This window comes from Danio aesculapii, chromosome 3 (assembly GCF_903798145.1).
Source record: "Danio aesculapii chromosome 3, fDanAes4.1, whole genome shotgun sequence".
NCBI classification, from domain to species: domain Eukaryota; kingdom Metazoa; phylum Chordata; class Actinopteri; order Cypriniformes; family Danionidae; genus Danio; species Danio aesculapii.
The window spans coordinates 31,181,627-31,195,132 of record NC_079437.1 but is presented as its reverse complement, the minus strand read 5'-3'; the positions used below and the strand labels follow the sequence as shown (position 1 = coordinate 31,195,132).

Genomic DNA, 13,506 nt, shown 5'->3' with positions numbered 1-13,506 from the left:
TAATAACTTGACTTCAAGTAGATCATTTGGAAAAGTGGCAGAAGATAGATTTTTTTAGATGAATCATCTGTTGAACTGCATCTCAATTATCCCAAATACTGCAGCAGACCTACTGCAACCTGCATGGACCCAAGATTCTCATAGAAATCAGTCAAGTTTGGTTAAAGAAAAATCATGGTTTGGGGTTACAGGTTTCAGTATGGGGGCATGCGAGAGATCTGCAGAGTGGATGGCAACATCAACAGCCTGAGGTCTCCAAGACATTTGTGCTGCCTTTTACATTACAGACCACAGGAGAGAGCAAATTCTTCAGCAGGATAGCGTTCCCCCTCATACTTTAGCCTCCACATCAAAGTTCCTGAAAGCAAAGAAGGTCAAGGTGCTCCAGGATTGGCCAGCCCAGTCACCAGACATGAACATTATTGAGCATGTCTGGGGTAAGATGGAGGCATTGAAGATGAATCCAAAGAATTTTATGAACTCTGGGAGAACAAAAATGCTTTCTTTGCCATTCCAGATGACTTTATTAATAAGTTAGTTTTAGTCATTTCAGAGATGTATGGATGCAGATTATGGATACATAATAATAATTCTTTTTGCACTGCACCGTGACTTTCTATTCTATACTGTACATTATTTCTGTTAAGTGACAAGACTTTTGTCTAAGCAAAGTCAGACTTTACTGTCCTAATGAAATAGTAAAAAAAAAGTCAAGGCATGATCATATTTTATTTTGTTAAAACAAGTGTAATCTAGAGGCCTTTGCCTTTTATATAAGCCACTTCTGATACCAAATGATCAACCAGAAGTCAAGTTATTATTTGTTCCTAAAACTTGTATAGGCGACAAGACTTTTGTCAGGTAGTGTACAATTACTACATAAATTAAAATATAATTATTAGGTAAATAATAATTTGGCAATGCCTGATGAGTCCGGGACTAAGCCGAAGGGAAATTAATGAATAAAAGGTAAGAGTTTAGTTAATATTATAGTTATATTTCTTTATTTGATCAATCTTTATTATTGAAAGAAAGAAAGAAAGAAAGAAAGAAAGAAAGAAAGAAAGAAAGAAAGAAAGAAAGAAAGAAAGAAAGAAAGAAAGAAAGAAAGAAAGAAAGAAAGAAAGAAAGATCATTCATGGCTAGTAACTGGCACGTTTGGCAAAAGATTAGCTATGGGGTCATATATAATAGTAATACTTCAATCTATATCTTCATATTTACAGAGTGAACTTATCTTGATTTAGAGCGGACACTGAATTGATGTTCAAAGTGTTAACACAGGCCAAAAACAATTCACTATTCATTTCAAAACCAATCTCTCTAAATCAACCCTCTCATGTTACATCAATATGGATCATAGCAAACATGCTCCATTCAGCAGAGGCGTGGAACAATATCCCATACAGCTAGAAGTTATAATGTCTTACACACACACACAGGTCAGTTTTGCCGGTGTAGCAGAACTCTCTCTCTCACTTTCTTTTTTCTCTTTCTCTTTCTCTCTCTCTCTCTCTCTCTTTCTCTCTGTCTTACAGCTCAGCACTTTAACAGATTAATTACAGTCAGTGACTGACAGGATGGAATGAACCCTCTCAAATCAGCGCATAAGAAAAGCAGCAGACACAGCGGCTCTGACAAACACAGATATACTCAAACAATCCACCTGATTACCTCTTTCCTACATCGAGCTCCAAATGTCTAAGAGCACTAGTGAACATGTAGAGCCGCATGATTTACTTGGCATGGAAAATGTGGATGGAATAGTGGAATTCAATAATAAAAATGACATTTAAAGTCTCCACGGAATGTCACAGAATTGGACAAATTTTGGAAGAACAGTCTGCACTGATTGTGGGCAGTGCACCAATATATAGCGGCACTGCACTTGGGGCATTCTGAGTTTGAGTCTTGCAGAACTTTCCCGATTCTGTCCTCTCTCTCTAACTTTGTTTCCAGCCTAAATATTGTCCTATTATGAATGCAAAACCTGCATGAATAAAGATCAATTAGAAATTATACCAAATTAAATGATGAAATAGATTAGCATCTAAATGTTTAAATATGTAGTCTGGAGCGGAATCTCTGAATGAATGAAACGGATTTCATATTTGTGACTATGGATCATAAAACCAGTCATAAGTTTGGAATTTTAGATTCATAAGTAACCTAAAAGCTAAATAAATGAGCTCTTTATAGACATATGGCTTGTTATGATAGGACTATATTTATGCAAGATTCCTCTATCTAAAAATGGTCATCTTAAATCAATGCATATTACTGATCAAAAATGACGTTTTTATATATTTTACTAAATTAAATGTAAAAAGGGTCTTTGTCTGCGCCATTAGTCTAGTGGTTAGCGACACATAGCACCAAGGTGCTTACACGACCCGAGTTTTCTGGCTCGAGGTCCTTTGCCGATCCTTCCCCTTATCTGCTCCCCACACTTTCCTCTATGTAAAATCTCTACAGTCCTATACAAATAAAAGTGAAAACCAGTGTACAAATTATACACTGATGATCAGGGGGGGTCAACATTTTTGTTTAGTTTGTGTAATAAATGCTTCAGTCATTTATGTATTTATTTTTAATTACATCTAATTTATTAATTAATAAAACGTATTTAAGTTGTCAGTGTTTTGGGGGATATTTTCTCTAATTTCAGACATTACTGAAGGTCAAACTATACAAACTGCATCTAATTTGACTTTACTATCAGGTTATATGTAGATACAAACACCTATTTTTTTTTTACTGTTTTACATCTTATGATGTCTATCTGTGCTTTAGATCTGCCAGTTTCAGACTGTTAAATAAAACATTTTCTCGCATAGACTGATTGGCATCATTGTATCAAATGTATATTTGTATTGTCTATTATTTTAATTATTAACATTATTATTTAAAATACATATCAGAGTAAACTATTTCTCAGTCTTAAAGGGCTGACCCCATACATCTTGTTGACCCCCGCAAAACCCCCTGTAGTTCACACCCTGGTGAAAACAAAAAAGTGCAACAGTCTATCAACCATGGGGTATAATTTATGTAGTTATTTATTAATTGGTTTAATTTAATATTAACCTCACCTAATGAGACTGGTGGGCACAATGTTTCCAGCACAAGTCTATTCTTGGTTTAGTTTTGGAGACCGCCAATCAGAGATCATTCTCCATGTTCAGTTGTAGCCTGTATTTATTTTTAATGTATTTGACTACCATAAAGGTGTCAGAAAGTTTCATTGATGCTATAAAATCAATCTGCTGCAGCTGACGTTCTCACAATCCTATGAAAAAAAGGCTGATGGCTTTTTTATTTAAATATTTTTACTATATTTGACTGTTTGAAATCACCAAGTGACACCTTGTCATTGTCCCATGACCATTACACTACACTAGTGGGAACCACTGATTTATGGCATGAAATAGAAATAGATTTTTGCCAAAAAAATAGCTGTGGAACCTGGTTTTGTGATCCAGGATCACATTTTCTATGCAGTGTTCATAATGTCATAAAGTAACTGTTCTTTTTTCTTTAATTTTAGCAGCATGAACTCCAGACAATTGAGTGAAACCAGATGATAATGTTCACCAACATTATATGAAATGATCCAAAAAACTACCTGGTACAACATCTGTCGGATTTTTTGTAGAGTTGTGTTCAGGCAGCTGAAGTATATGTGTGAGTAAACCTCCTCAAGTCTGTGGTGCGAGTGCGAATTGCGGTGAATGACAGCTCAGGGAGAGTAAAAGATGAACCTTTGAGACACAAGATGAGTATATTGCATAACAGTAGTTGATGTAGTGTGATGGAGTAGCTCGGGGATACAGACAAAGACAGAAAATCCACTATTGAGCTTTGTTTGCAAATGACGCATTGCTTCTCATTGTTAAAAACACAAGAGGGTCTTGGCCTAATGGAGGACAAGGGAGTGAGTCAACCTCCCACCAGATTCATTCTTTCTATATTTCTCTTCCTCATATCCACATATATAGATTCCCAAGACCTTTTTAAAACTGCTGAGACTACAACAAAGCCAAGAGAGAATTCCTATAGTCTGATCACTCAAATAGTATATGAAGATGTGGTTAAGAATGTCTACAGCTCGTGAAGAGAAAATCTCTGTTTTCAGGTTTATGATTTATTGTTATGTGCGTGAAGATTTTTGTTTTAATCTGCAACAAGTTTTCTGCAGGTTTCACAAAGTCAAATTTAAGATTTTTTAAGACCATTAAAAATGAAATTTCAGACTTATTCAGGGTTACATACTAAGGATTTATTTAAGTTTACTTGTGGAAAAGAGGTTTACTTGCCCCATCCAAAAAAATACTAATGCGTTATTTCTTAGCCATGTATTTTAAATGTGTCAGAAGTAGGGTTGTCGCGATAACATTAATTCACGTTACAATACTATACCAGCTGAAGTATTGTGATACTAAGTAGTATTGCAATACTGTAATTCATAACTCAAATCCATGAAATAAAGAAAACTGTCAGAAATACTATATTTTATGCTATAATAGGCTTACTTGAATTGAATTCATAATTCCCTTATTATTGAAAAATGTACTTGCACATCACTTCACCTAAACTATTTTGTAGATAACTGACCAACAAAAAATACAATAAAATAAAGACATAAATTAAACCAAACGAAATTCGTTCCAAAAATAGCATTTTTCCAATAAAATTAGGCTTTATGAAGTGGTCAAAAATAGTTTCAACATTTCCTTTTGCTCTTTTGGGTTTTTCATCTATTGCTTTTTTTATCTTATCAGGTATTTAAAATTTAACTTTGTGAGTCGCTCTTTTTAAGAGATTGTTGCGGTGGTTGTAGCAGACAGGAACAGAAATTAAATTATTCAGATTCGATCTGAAGCGTCAGAAAACATGCAATAGGCTACCATAAAAGGCGTCAATTCTACACAGTTTTGCAACCTCATGGGGTTTTTACAGACTATTCAAATAAAATGGTCTTTTGTTGCACAAACGTGTGAACATTTTTGTCACTTTTCCACATGCAACAATATGTATTGTAAATAGACCATTACTAATGATACTACTGTTTACAAAATACAGTGGCACCCCCAGTATTTTGGAGCCATAGTATCATGATACTACCATAGTACCAGATAACCCGTGCGACCCTAGTCAGAACAAGCAAACCCTACTTCACATAAAACAATTTTCTTCCAAAAAAAAAAAACCTTCTTAAAATCTATAGTAAGCTAAATGTATGCATAACAGTCTGTCCATGTCAGTGTCCTCACCACACATGGTCTATAAATACAGGGAGAACTTTTAAGTGAAGTTTCACAAACTAAAGTTGCGGTCACACTAGAGATTGAGCTTGCGAAATTCTGTCGTACAGCACTGCGAAAAAGGGCGGGATTAAACAAGATAATTAGACATTAAAAAACGCAAGCGATTGGTCCTTATTTTACATTTCTGTCCAGAGAGGTCCTGTTTTGATCCTCAGTTGGTCCGCAGTCAAGTGATGCAATTTCACAGGTCAGAGTTCACCAAGCTTGAACTTTGCACCACAGCAACCTGCGAAACTTAATGCATGACCCTGCGTTTCCGGTCTGACGCATTCGCATGCGTATGAATGGAAGTCTATGGGCAGAAAAGTCAAGTGTGACCACAGCTTAATTTTGAGAGGAGCAAATGATATGATTGATCGCAGCTGGTCTCCCATCTGCAATCATTAGTAAACCAATCAGATTAATCTAAACTCACTATAAGTAGCCTGTCTAAAACTATTCCCTTATTTTCAGTTTCTATAGAAACCCCGCCCCCCATCCACCCCCTTTCCATCTTTTACCTGATCTCGTACCCCCTTACATGCTTTTTGACCAGGTGGGAGCCCTGGGCTTAATTATCTCCAAGCTCAGGGTTCTCTCCTGGGACAACACGCCAAACTAGTTTACATTATCAAGAAATATCTAAGTGTGAACTCTTGTAACTAATGTTATTGGGAGGAAGATAATTAAACCATTTCAATAAATAGAGTTATAAACAAAGTTTTGATACAAGTTTTATTGAGATGGATTTCTGGTGATTGGAGGGGTGTCTGACAGCCTGACTGTGTTTTATGTTTAAAATGCTTTAAGATAATAATCCAATGAATTTAAGACTTTTAAGGCCTAAAATTTAGTTTTTAAAATTGAAGACATTTTAAGACTTTTTAAGACCCTGTGGAAACCCTGTGTAAACTACTTTTATTTTGTCATTTAATGGGGTTATATATTATTCATTCATTCATTTTCTTTTTGGCTTAGTACCTTCATTAATCTGGGGTCACCACAGCGGATGAACCGCCAACTTATCCAGCATTTGTTTTATGCAGCGGATGCCTTTCCAGCTGCAACCCATCACTGGGAAACACATACACACTTATTCACACACACATACACAGCAGACAATTTAGCCTACCCAATTCACCTGTACTGCATGTCTTTGGAAACCGGAGCACCCGGAGGAAACCCACGCGAACGCAGGGAGAACATGCAAACTTCACACAGAAACGCCAACTGGCCCAGCCGAGGCTCGAACCAGTGACCTTCTTGGTGTGAGGCAACAGCACTACCTACTGCGCCACTGCGTCACCGGTTATATATTTAATGTTTTCACACATTGTACAGTAATTTGTCGACAACTACACTAGAGCTGTGCAATTTAGGGAAAATATCTAATTGCGATGTTTTTTTAACAGATATTACAATTTCGATTTGATTTGCGATGTAATTTTGTAGTCAAGCTTCAGCAATATTCTGTATCGTAGCTTCTTACTGTTAAAACGCAGCAAGTGTTAGTTAAAAAGTGTTTATAAATATTCCGAAATTAAACATTGTTTTTCTCTAGAGTAAACCGCAGTGAGTTATGGTGTTAGCTGTCTCCTGGTGCTTTCGTGATGTTTTTTCATATGATGTAAAAGCCACAAACAACTCTGAAATTGCACATTGATGTTGCTAGCTACTAGATTAAGCGTCACTGGCAATGCTTTTAGTTGACTTTTTAGCAAGACACTCCTCATATAGCTGCCTCTGGTGCTTTGTTTAGGTGCTGGTTGCTGTATTTCCTTGTGCTGTGGCAACAATTCTGCATCAGCTCTTACAATTGACCTGTTTTTGCTCGGTGTCTGTGACTTAATATTCCAAAACCAAAATATCCCCATATTATCGACATGCTGTTTTTCTTTGATATTAATTTGTCTATTAATGGTTCTGAAGCGACAGAAGCCAAGATAATACTTAATACTTAATGGGGGCTAATATATAATACTTATATATTTTATATATCGCAGCCTCTTGCAATTAGCTAATCACAACACTTTAAATTACGAATTGATTTCGATTAAATCGCACAGCCCTAAACTACACAATACCAAAGTTCAGATATTCAGAATTAAAAATTGATATTTCATGCAATAATCCAGATTTTAAATCATAAATGAAAACTTGTGAAGAGCTGTTAGCAGAACTTTGTAGAATAAAAAAATATTACCATTTTACTCAAGCCCATATCTAATAAATCCAGCAAAACTGAAAATTTTGAAGTGCACTTTTATTTTTTTATTATTATTTCTTTATCTGACTGTCTATCTACACAAACACATACTTTAATGTATTCTTTTTGGGTAAATGTTTATTTTTTTTCTTCCATATTTCTTATTCATTATGTTGTCTTTGAGTTTTTGTTGACTAAAACAAGTTGCTCAGCATAAACAGCAATCACATACTCGTTTCCTAACTCATGCGGTCCTGCGCCACACTTCAGAAGAACTGACAAAAAAACACATGCAAAAACAAATCAAACTCCCTGACACACACAAAAAACACACACTCTTTCCTTCAGCACACACACACTCGCTCCATCGAGGTGAAACAGAGGAAATAAGTAGCACAGCATTTTTTTTCTGCTTAGTATTCGATCCTGATAACTGCAGCACACTACACGCATTTGTCCTTGCAAATTTTTCATCTCTGTTCCTCTGTTCATCATTGCGTTCGTCGTAATCACTCCATCCCGATCTCTTCCCATCGCTCTAACACTCTCTCCTCCACGCATGTCACTTCTCTCCCCGTCTGAGGCGTATTTTGGCACCGGTCTCCTTCTCTCTGTACTCCATCCCATTAGTGGGGATGACAGAGTGCCTTTCCTTTTGTCCTTAATCCAAGTGAGAGCCCCACTCAGAGAAATGCTAAAAGCTAGCATGCGGTGGCTAGTGCCAAATGCACAGAGATGCACAAACCTCTCTTAGATGTGCACAAACGCTCAGGGGGAAAGTGCTCTATGCATACCTGCAATCTATATGCACAATTCAAAGTTTATTCTCTTAAAACTACATCATACACAGAATAAAATCATTCAATTCTATCCACTTTAACCTGTTTAAGCATGTTTGCTAATTTCAGCTGATCTCTCAGCTCTGTTGGCTAATTTTAGAGATGTTTTGAATAGTTTTCAGGTAGTCGGATCACCTTAAACCAGGTAACAGCAGCTTAAATGTGACCTGCCAAACTTTTCAAGAACATTTTTAAGGAGAGTAATCAGTATTTATGCATTGTTTTCCCGTAAAAAAAAAAACACGCAACCATCATCCCTTTTCAGAGAAAAAGCAAGCTGTTGAAACTGTAAACTCAGAAAAAAAAGAGCTATTGTATCCAGAGCTGCTGTAAGCATATAGCACCTTCTCTTTCATGCATACTCTGCTCATCTTTCACTGTTTAAGCATTATCAAGCTCTCCTAAAGACATTTTAATTGGGCGTTTTAACCTTGTTAAACAAAGAAATGAATAGTACTGTCAGATATACAGTTGGAGTCAGTATGATTAGCCCCTGAATTATTATCCCCCGTTTATTGTTTTCCCCAATTTCTGTTTAACAGAGAGATTTTTTTTTAAACATTCCTAAACATAATAGTTTTAATAACTCGTTTCTAATAACTGATTTATTTTATCTTTGCCATGATGACAGTAAATAATATTTGACTAGATATTTTTAAGACACTTCTATACAGCTTAAAGTGACATTTAAAGGCTTAACTAGGTTAATTAAGTTAACTAGACAGGTTAGAGTAATTAGGCAAGTTATGTTATAATGTTGGTTTGTTCTGTAGACTGTTGAATAAAAATATAGCTTAAAGGGGCTAAAAATTAAAAACTGCTTTTATTCTAGCTGAAATAAAACAATTAAGACTTTCTCCAGAAGAAAATATATTATATTCATAATATTCATATACAAACACACCTCTGCAACATGGAGGGAAAAATAAATGAATAAAAAAAAAATTATCGCACGCACCAAAAGCAAATATTTGATATTTTTAGAGTGCACTGTAAATAATGATTAATCACAAAAAATATATAGCTTTCAAAGCAATTAGCTGACTTTAATTCATTCATTAATTTTCTTTTTGGCTCAGTCCCTTTATTGATCTGGGGTTTCCACAGCAGAATGAACCGCCAACTTTAATTAAAGTGAGTGAAAAATTTTACATAAACTGTGCATATTAAGAAAAACTAAAATCAACTTAATGCAATGGGTTTACGCTCTTTTAAGTAAGGCATACTATATGCTATACCCAGGGCTTGACATGAACTTTTTTTCCAACATAACTAGCCACTTACCATTTTCACCAGCCACAATTTTGTTGGTGGGAAAAAATATTTTATATACATAAAATGTGACTTTGACATACTAAAATGACTTGATTTAGATTTTGTGTTATGTCCACATGCCTCCTCATTCATTTCACATTTGGTGTGGTGTATGACCCTGCTCAATGTGCATCTGCAAATGGGTTGGGGTTTCATAGTGTCACATTGCAATTAGTTTTTATTTCACGTGACTTTTCAGAGCTCAACACTAAGGATTTATCAAATTTTTCTTTAGCCACCAAAAATAAAACAATTAAAAAAATAAATAATTCTTAGCCCAAAATATCTAAGCAAAAGAAAGCAGGTGAAAAACACACCGTGTGTAATAATGAAAGGATGATCATGCGAAAGGTTAAAGCAAAAGCAACCTTCTGCTTACAAAAAGACCTTTAAAAAAATCTCAAGCCTTTGATTGCAGCAGGACTTTGGGAGCACAAGTGTCGCTTTTTGTCCAGTTGATTAATTTAAAAGTCTAGAGAACCGATCGCACCAGTTACGTTTCCAGGCATAGATGCTTCACTTAAGGAACCACTGATTTTTGAAACTTTTAAACACTCGCACGCATCACATCACCTAAAATCAGCCTTGACACTGAAGCCCTCATCAGTGCGTCAGGATCGCCTGTGTCTCACTGTGCACATGATCATTCTCTCATTTGATATTTACCTGCTTTCTTTTGCTCATGCGAACACAGTTATTATTGTAATTTCTCATGCTGGCCCCTCATTGGACAATCTTTATTGTTGAACTCTGCATTCACTACAAACTACAATTAAGAAAATTATGTTCAACCAGTCAAAGTGGCTAGTGGGAGTGACTGTCTAACCCACCACCACAGCTGAAATCTACCCGCATTTGGCCGATTGGCAGGTGTTAATGTCAATCCCTGTGCAATATATTAAGTAAAGTAACTATATGTAATGTTGTTTTTTTTCTTGGCATTTTGAGAAGTTTTGCATACATGTGAATCCTGTCAGAATGGTCCCTGTGCATACAGATCTACAAAATAAAAAACAGTAAAAATACTGCATTATGCATGTCAGGACAGTAGTTGATGGTACTCTGTAAAATAAAGTTGAACATGTAAGAATTCTTTGGCAAAAGACCCTATGGCAAAAATGCCAAATGCATCAAGATATTTGGTCTGGACCGGAAAAAAGGTTGGTTTATTACTGAAAATGAGCATAAATTATATAAACCTAACTTCAAAATAAAATCAAAACCAAGCACTTTTCTTAATTTCTTCCTTCTCTAGATTGTATTCTTGTAAGTAAAATAAATATAATATTTATATAAGATATAATCATTGGATAAAAGCATCTAAATGTAAATGTAATACACAATCCTGTAGTTTCCATTGCTATTTGGTTGTCATTATATCACCTTTTTAACTAATTTAATTCGCATTTTCTGTAGTACATTAGTTCTGTAATAACGGCCTTGAAATCCACTTTCAAAAGTTTGAGTTTCTAGGCCCTAGAATATTGTTGTCATATAAACAAATGATCAAAATGCATCCTATATGTGAAAACAGTGTATATGAATGCCCCTATATGAACACATAGAAACCATTTTTACTCTTTCATTGGTCAGTGCATCTTCTACATCTTCCTCTATTGTTTCTTCTCACTGTATCTCCAACCAGAGCTTGGTCTCTCCATTTAGCAGCTTATCTTTGCTCTCATTCAGTCTTACTCCCTCATTTCTCATTTGCAATTCCCCTCTCCCTCTCTCCTCTCTCCAGCCTACTGCAGTATTACCACCATCAGCATCTTATGAGCACTGCTCTCTTTCTCTCTCTCTCTCTCCACACAGACACACAAGCATGCAATCTAGCCACATCCATGGGGGAAAAGCTTATCTAAAACTGGTAGGCAAAAAAAGTGTTCCAGTAATAGTCTATACTGTGTGTGTATGTGTGTGTAATGGAATGACAGCGGATTAACATGACAGAACAGGGAAATACTATGTCAAAAGAAAAAGTGCCATGATACATTCCAGCAGCATGGTTGTTCCCTTCCCCCATTCTTTCTTCCTTTCTTTCTTTCCTTCTCCTTCGCTTTCTAACTCTTCTGCTCATTTCCAATCATAGATCAGTTTCTCATGGCCTGTGCAAAAATGAAGTCTTGTGGGAGTGTGCCTGAGAAAACGCAAGGGGTTTGCTGGAATCAGAAGGGGTGGGGGTGGATAGATGTGTGTGTGTGTGTATCATGTATGCTGTTTCCATCAGAGACCGCAGAGTCCCTCTTGTGACTGCTATGGATATATTTTCAAGTGCCATGATCACAGACGTCTGAATGGATGTCAGTCTTGTCAGTGTGTGTTAGTATTTGCGAGTGTGTGTTAATATTTGCTCCTGTCAGTTTCACTAATAGCTTTAAAGGGATAGTTAATCAAAAAATGTAAATCCTGTCCTCATTTTCTCAACCTTGTGTCAATCTAAGACTCTCTGACTCTCTTCTGGAAAGCAGCAAGAAAAAGTCAGTGTGTTTAATCCTGTTGGACTGCACTTAAACAAAGAAAATCATACAGGTATGGAACAACACAAAGGTTAAAATATAATATCAAAATTATGCAGTTTTGAGTGAAAAAGTACTTTAATATTTAAAATGACTGATTTCCAATCTGATGTCATGGGAAAATGAAAATATATTACATATTGCTGGTGGCCAGCAGCTAGCTCTCTAATCAGGGCTGCGCCTGGTCAGTACCTGGATGGAAGACCACATAGAAATACTAGTTTGCTGCCGGAAGTGGTGTTAGTGAGACCAGCAGGGGGCGCTCAACCTGCAGTCTGTGTGGGTCCTAACGCCCCCCCGAATATTGATGGGGACTCTATACTGCTTAGTGAGCGCCATCTTTCGTATGAGACGTTAAACCGAGGTCCTGACTCTCTGTGGTCATTAAAAATACCATAAATTTGGCCCACTGCCCTAGGTACATCATGGCCTCCTAACCATCCATATATCATAATTGGCCTCATCACCAATCCATTAATCCACCTTTATCCACCAATCAGCTGGTGTGTTGTGTGCGGTCTGGCACAATATGGCTGCTGTCGCGCCATCCAGGTAGATGCTGCATACTGGTGGTGGATAAGGAGATTCCCCCGATGTGTAAAGCGCTTTGAGTGTCCGGAAAAGCGCTATATAAATCAAAATAATAATAATTATCATTATTAGTATTATTATTATATTGGCACATTAGTGGACCAATCGTATTAATCTGCATTATATTATTCATTATATACCACTCCTATTATAGCTGGTGTGTGGTGAGCACATTGGTGCCATTGTTATGTGGCTGCCGTTACATCATCCAAGTGGATGCTGCACACTGATGGTGGTGTGAAGAGACGCCGCTAATGATTGTGAAGCGCTTTGGGTGTATGGCCATACACAATAAATGCACTACATCATTACACATTACATTACAAATGTGATATTATGATATAATATGATTTTTAGAAAATGTAAGCACAAAGGTCCACAGCTAAATATATCAATGTACAGATTGTGTGAAACAAATAAATGAGATTGCAAAAAGTAAGATACTTATAAACTGCAGTTAGATTGTTGAAAGTTCTTTTAAATGGCATTTTGTTTTGGGAGTCATAATTTAAAAGATCAGATCAGATTAAATAAAAATTAGCAACAAAAGATGCACTAAATGATGAGATAACATATACTGGTGAAACTGAGAGACCGATGATTATTTAACCTTTATTGACATAAGAGCTGATACAACCATTTCCATCTTAAATGAGCAAAGCTTCCTTTATTACTAATTTTAAATTATTTTAAGGCTTTGCCTGCACTACCAAATGGTTGACCATATTTTA

The 13,506-nt window shown here is 36.1% G+C and overlaps 1 protein-coding gene across 8 annotated transcripts in view; it reads right to left on the bottom strand.

The window, feature by feature from the left end:
• Positions 1-13,506, bottom strand: part of kcnc3a (potassium voltage-gated channel, Shaw-related subfamily, member 3a) — a 99,553-nt gene that overhangs the window by 75,099 nt on the left and 10,948 nt on the right. The window lies entirely within an intron of this gene.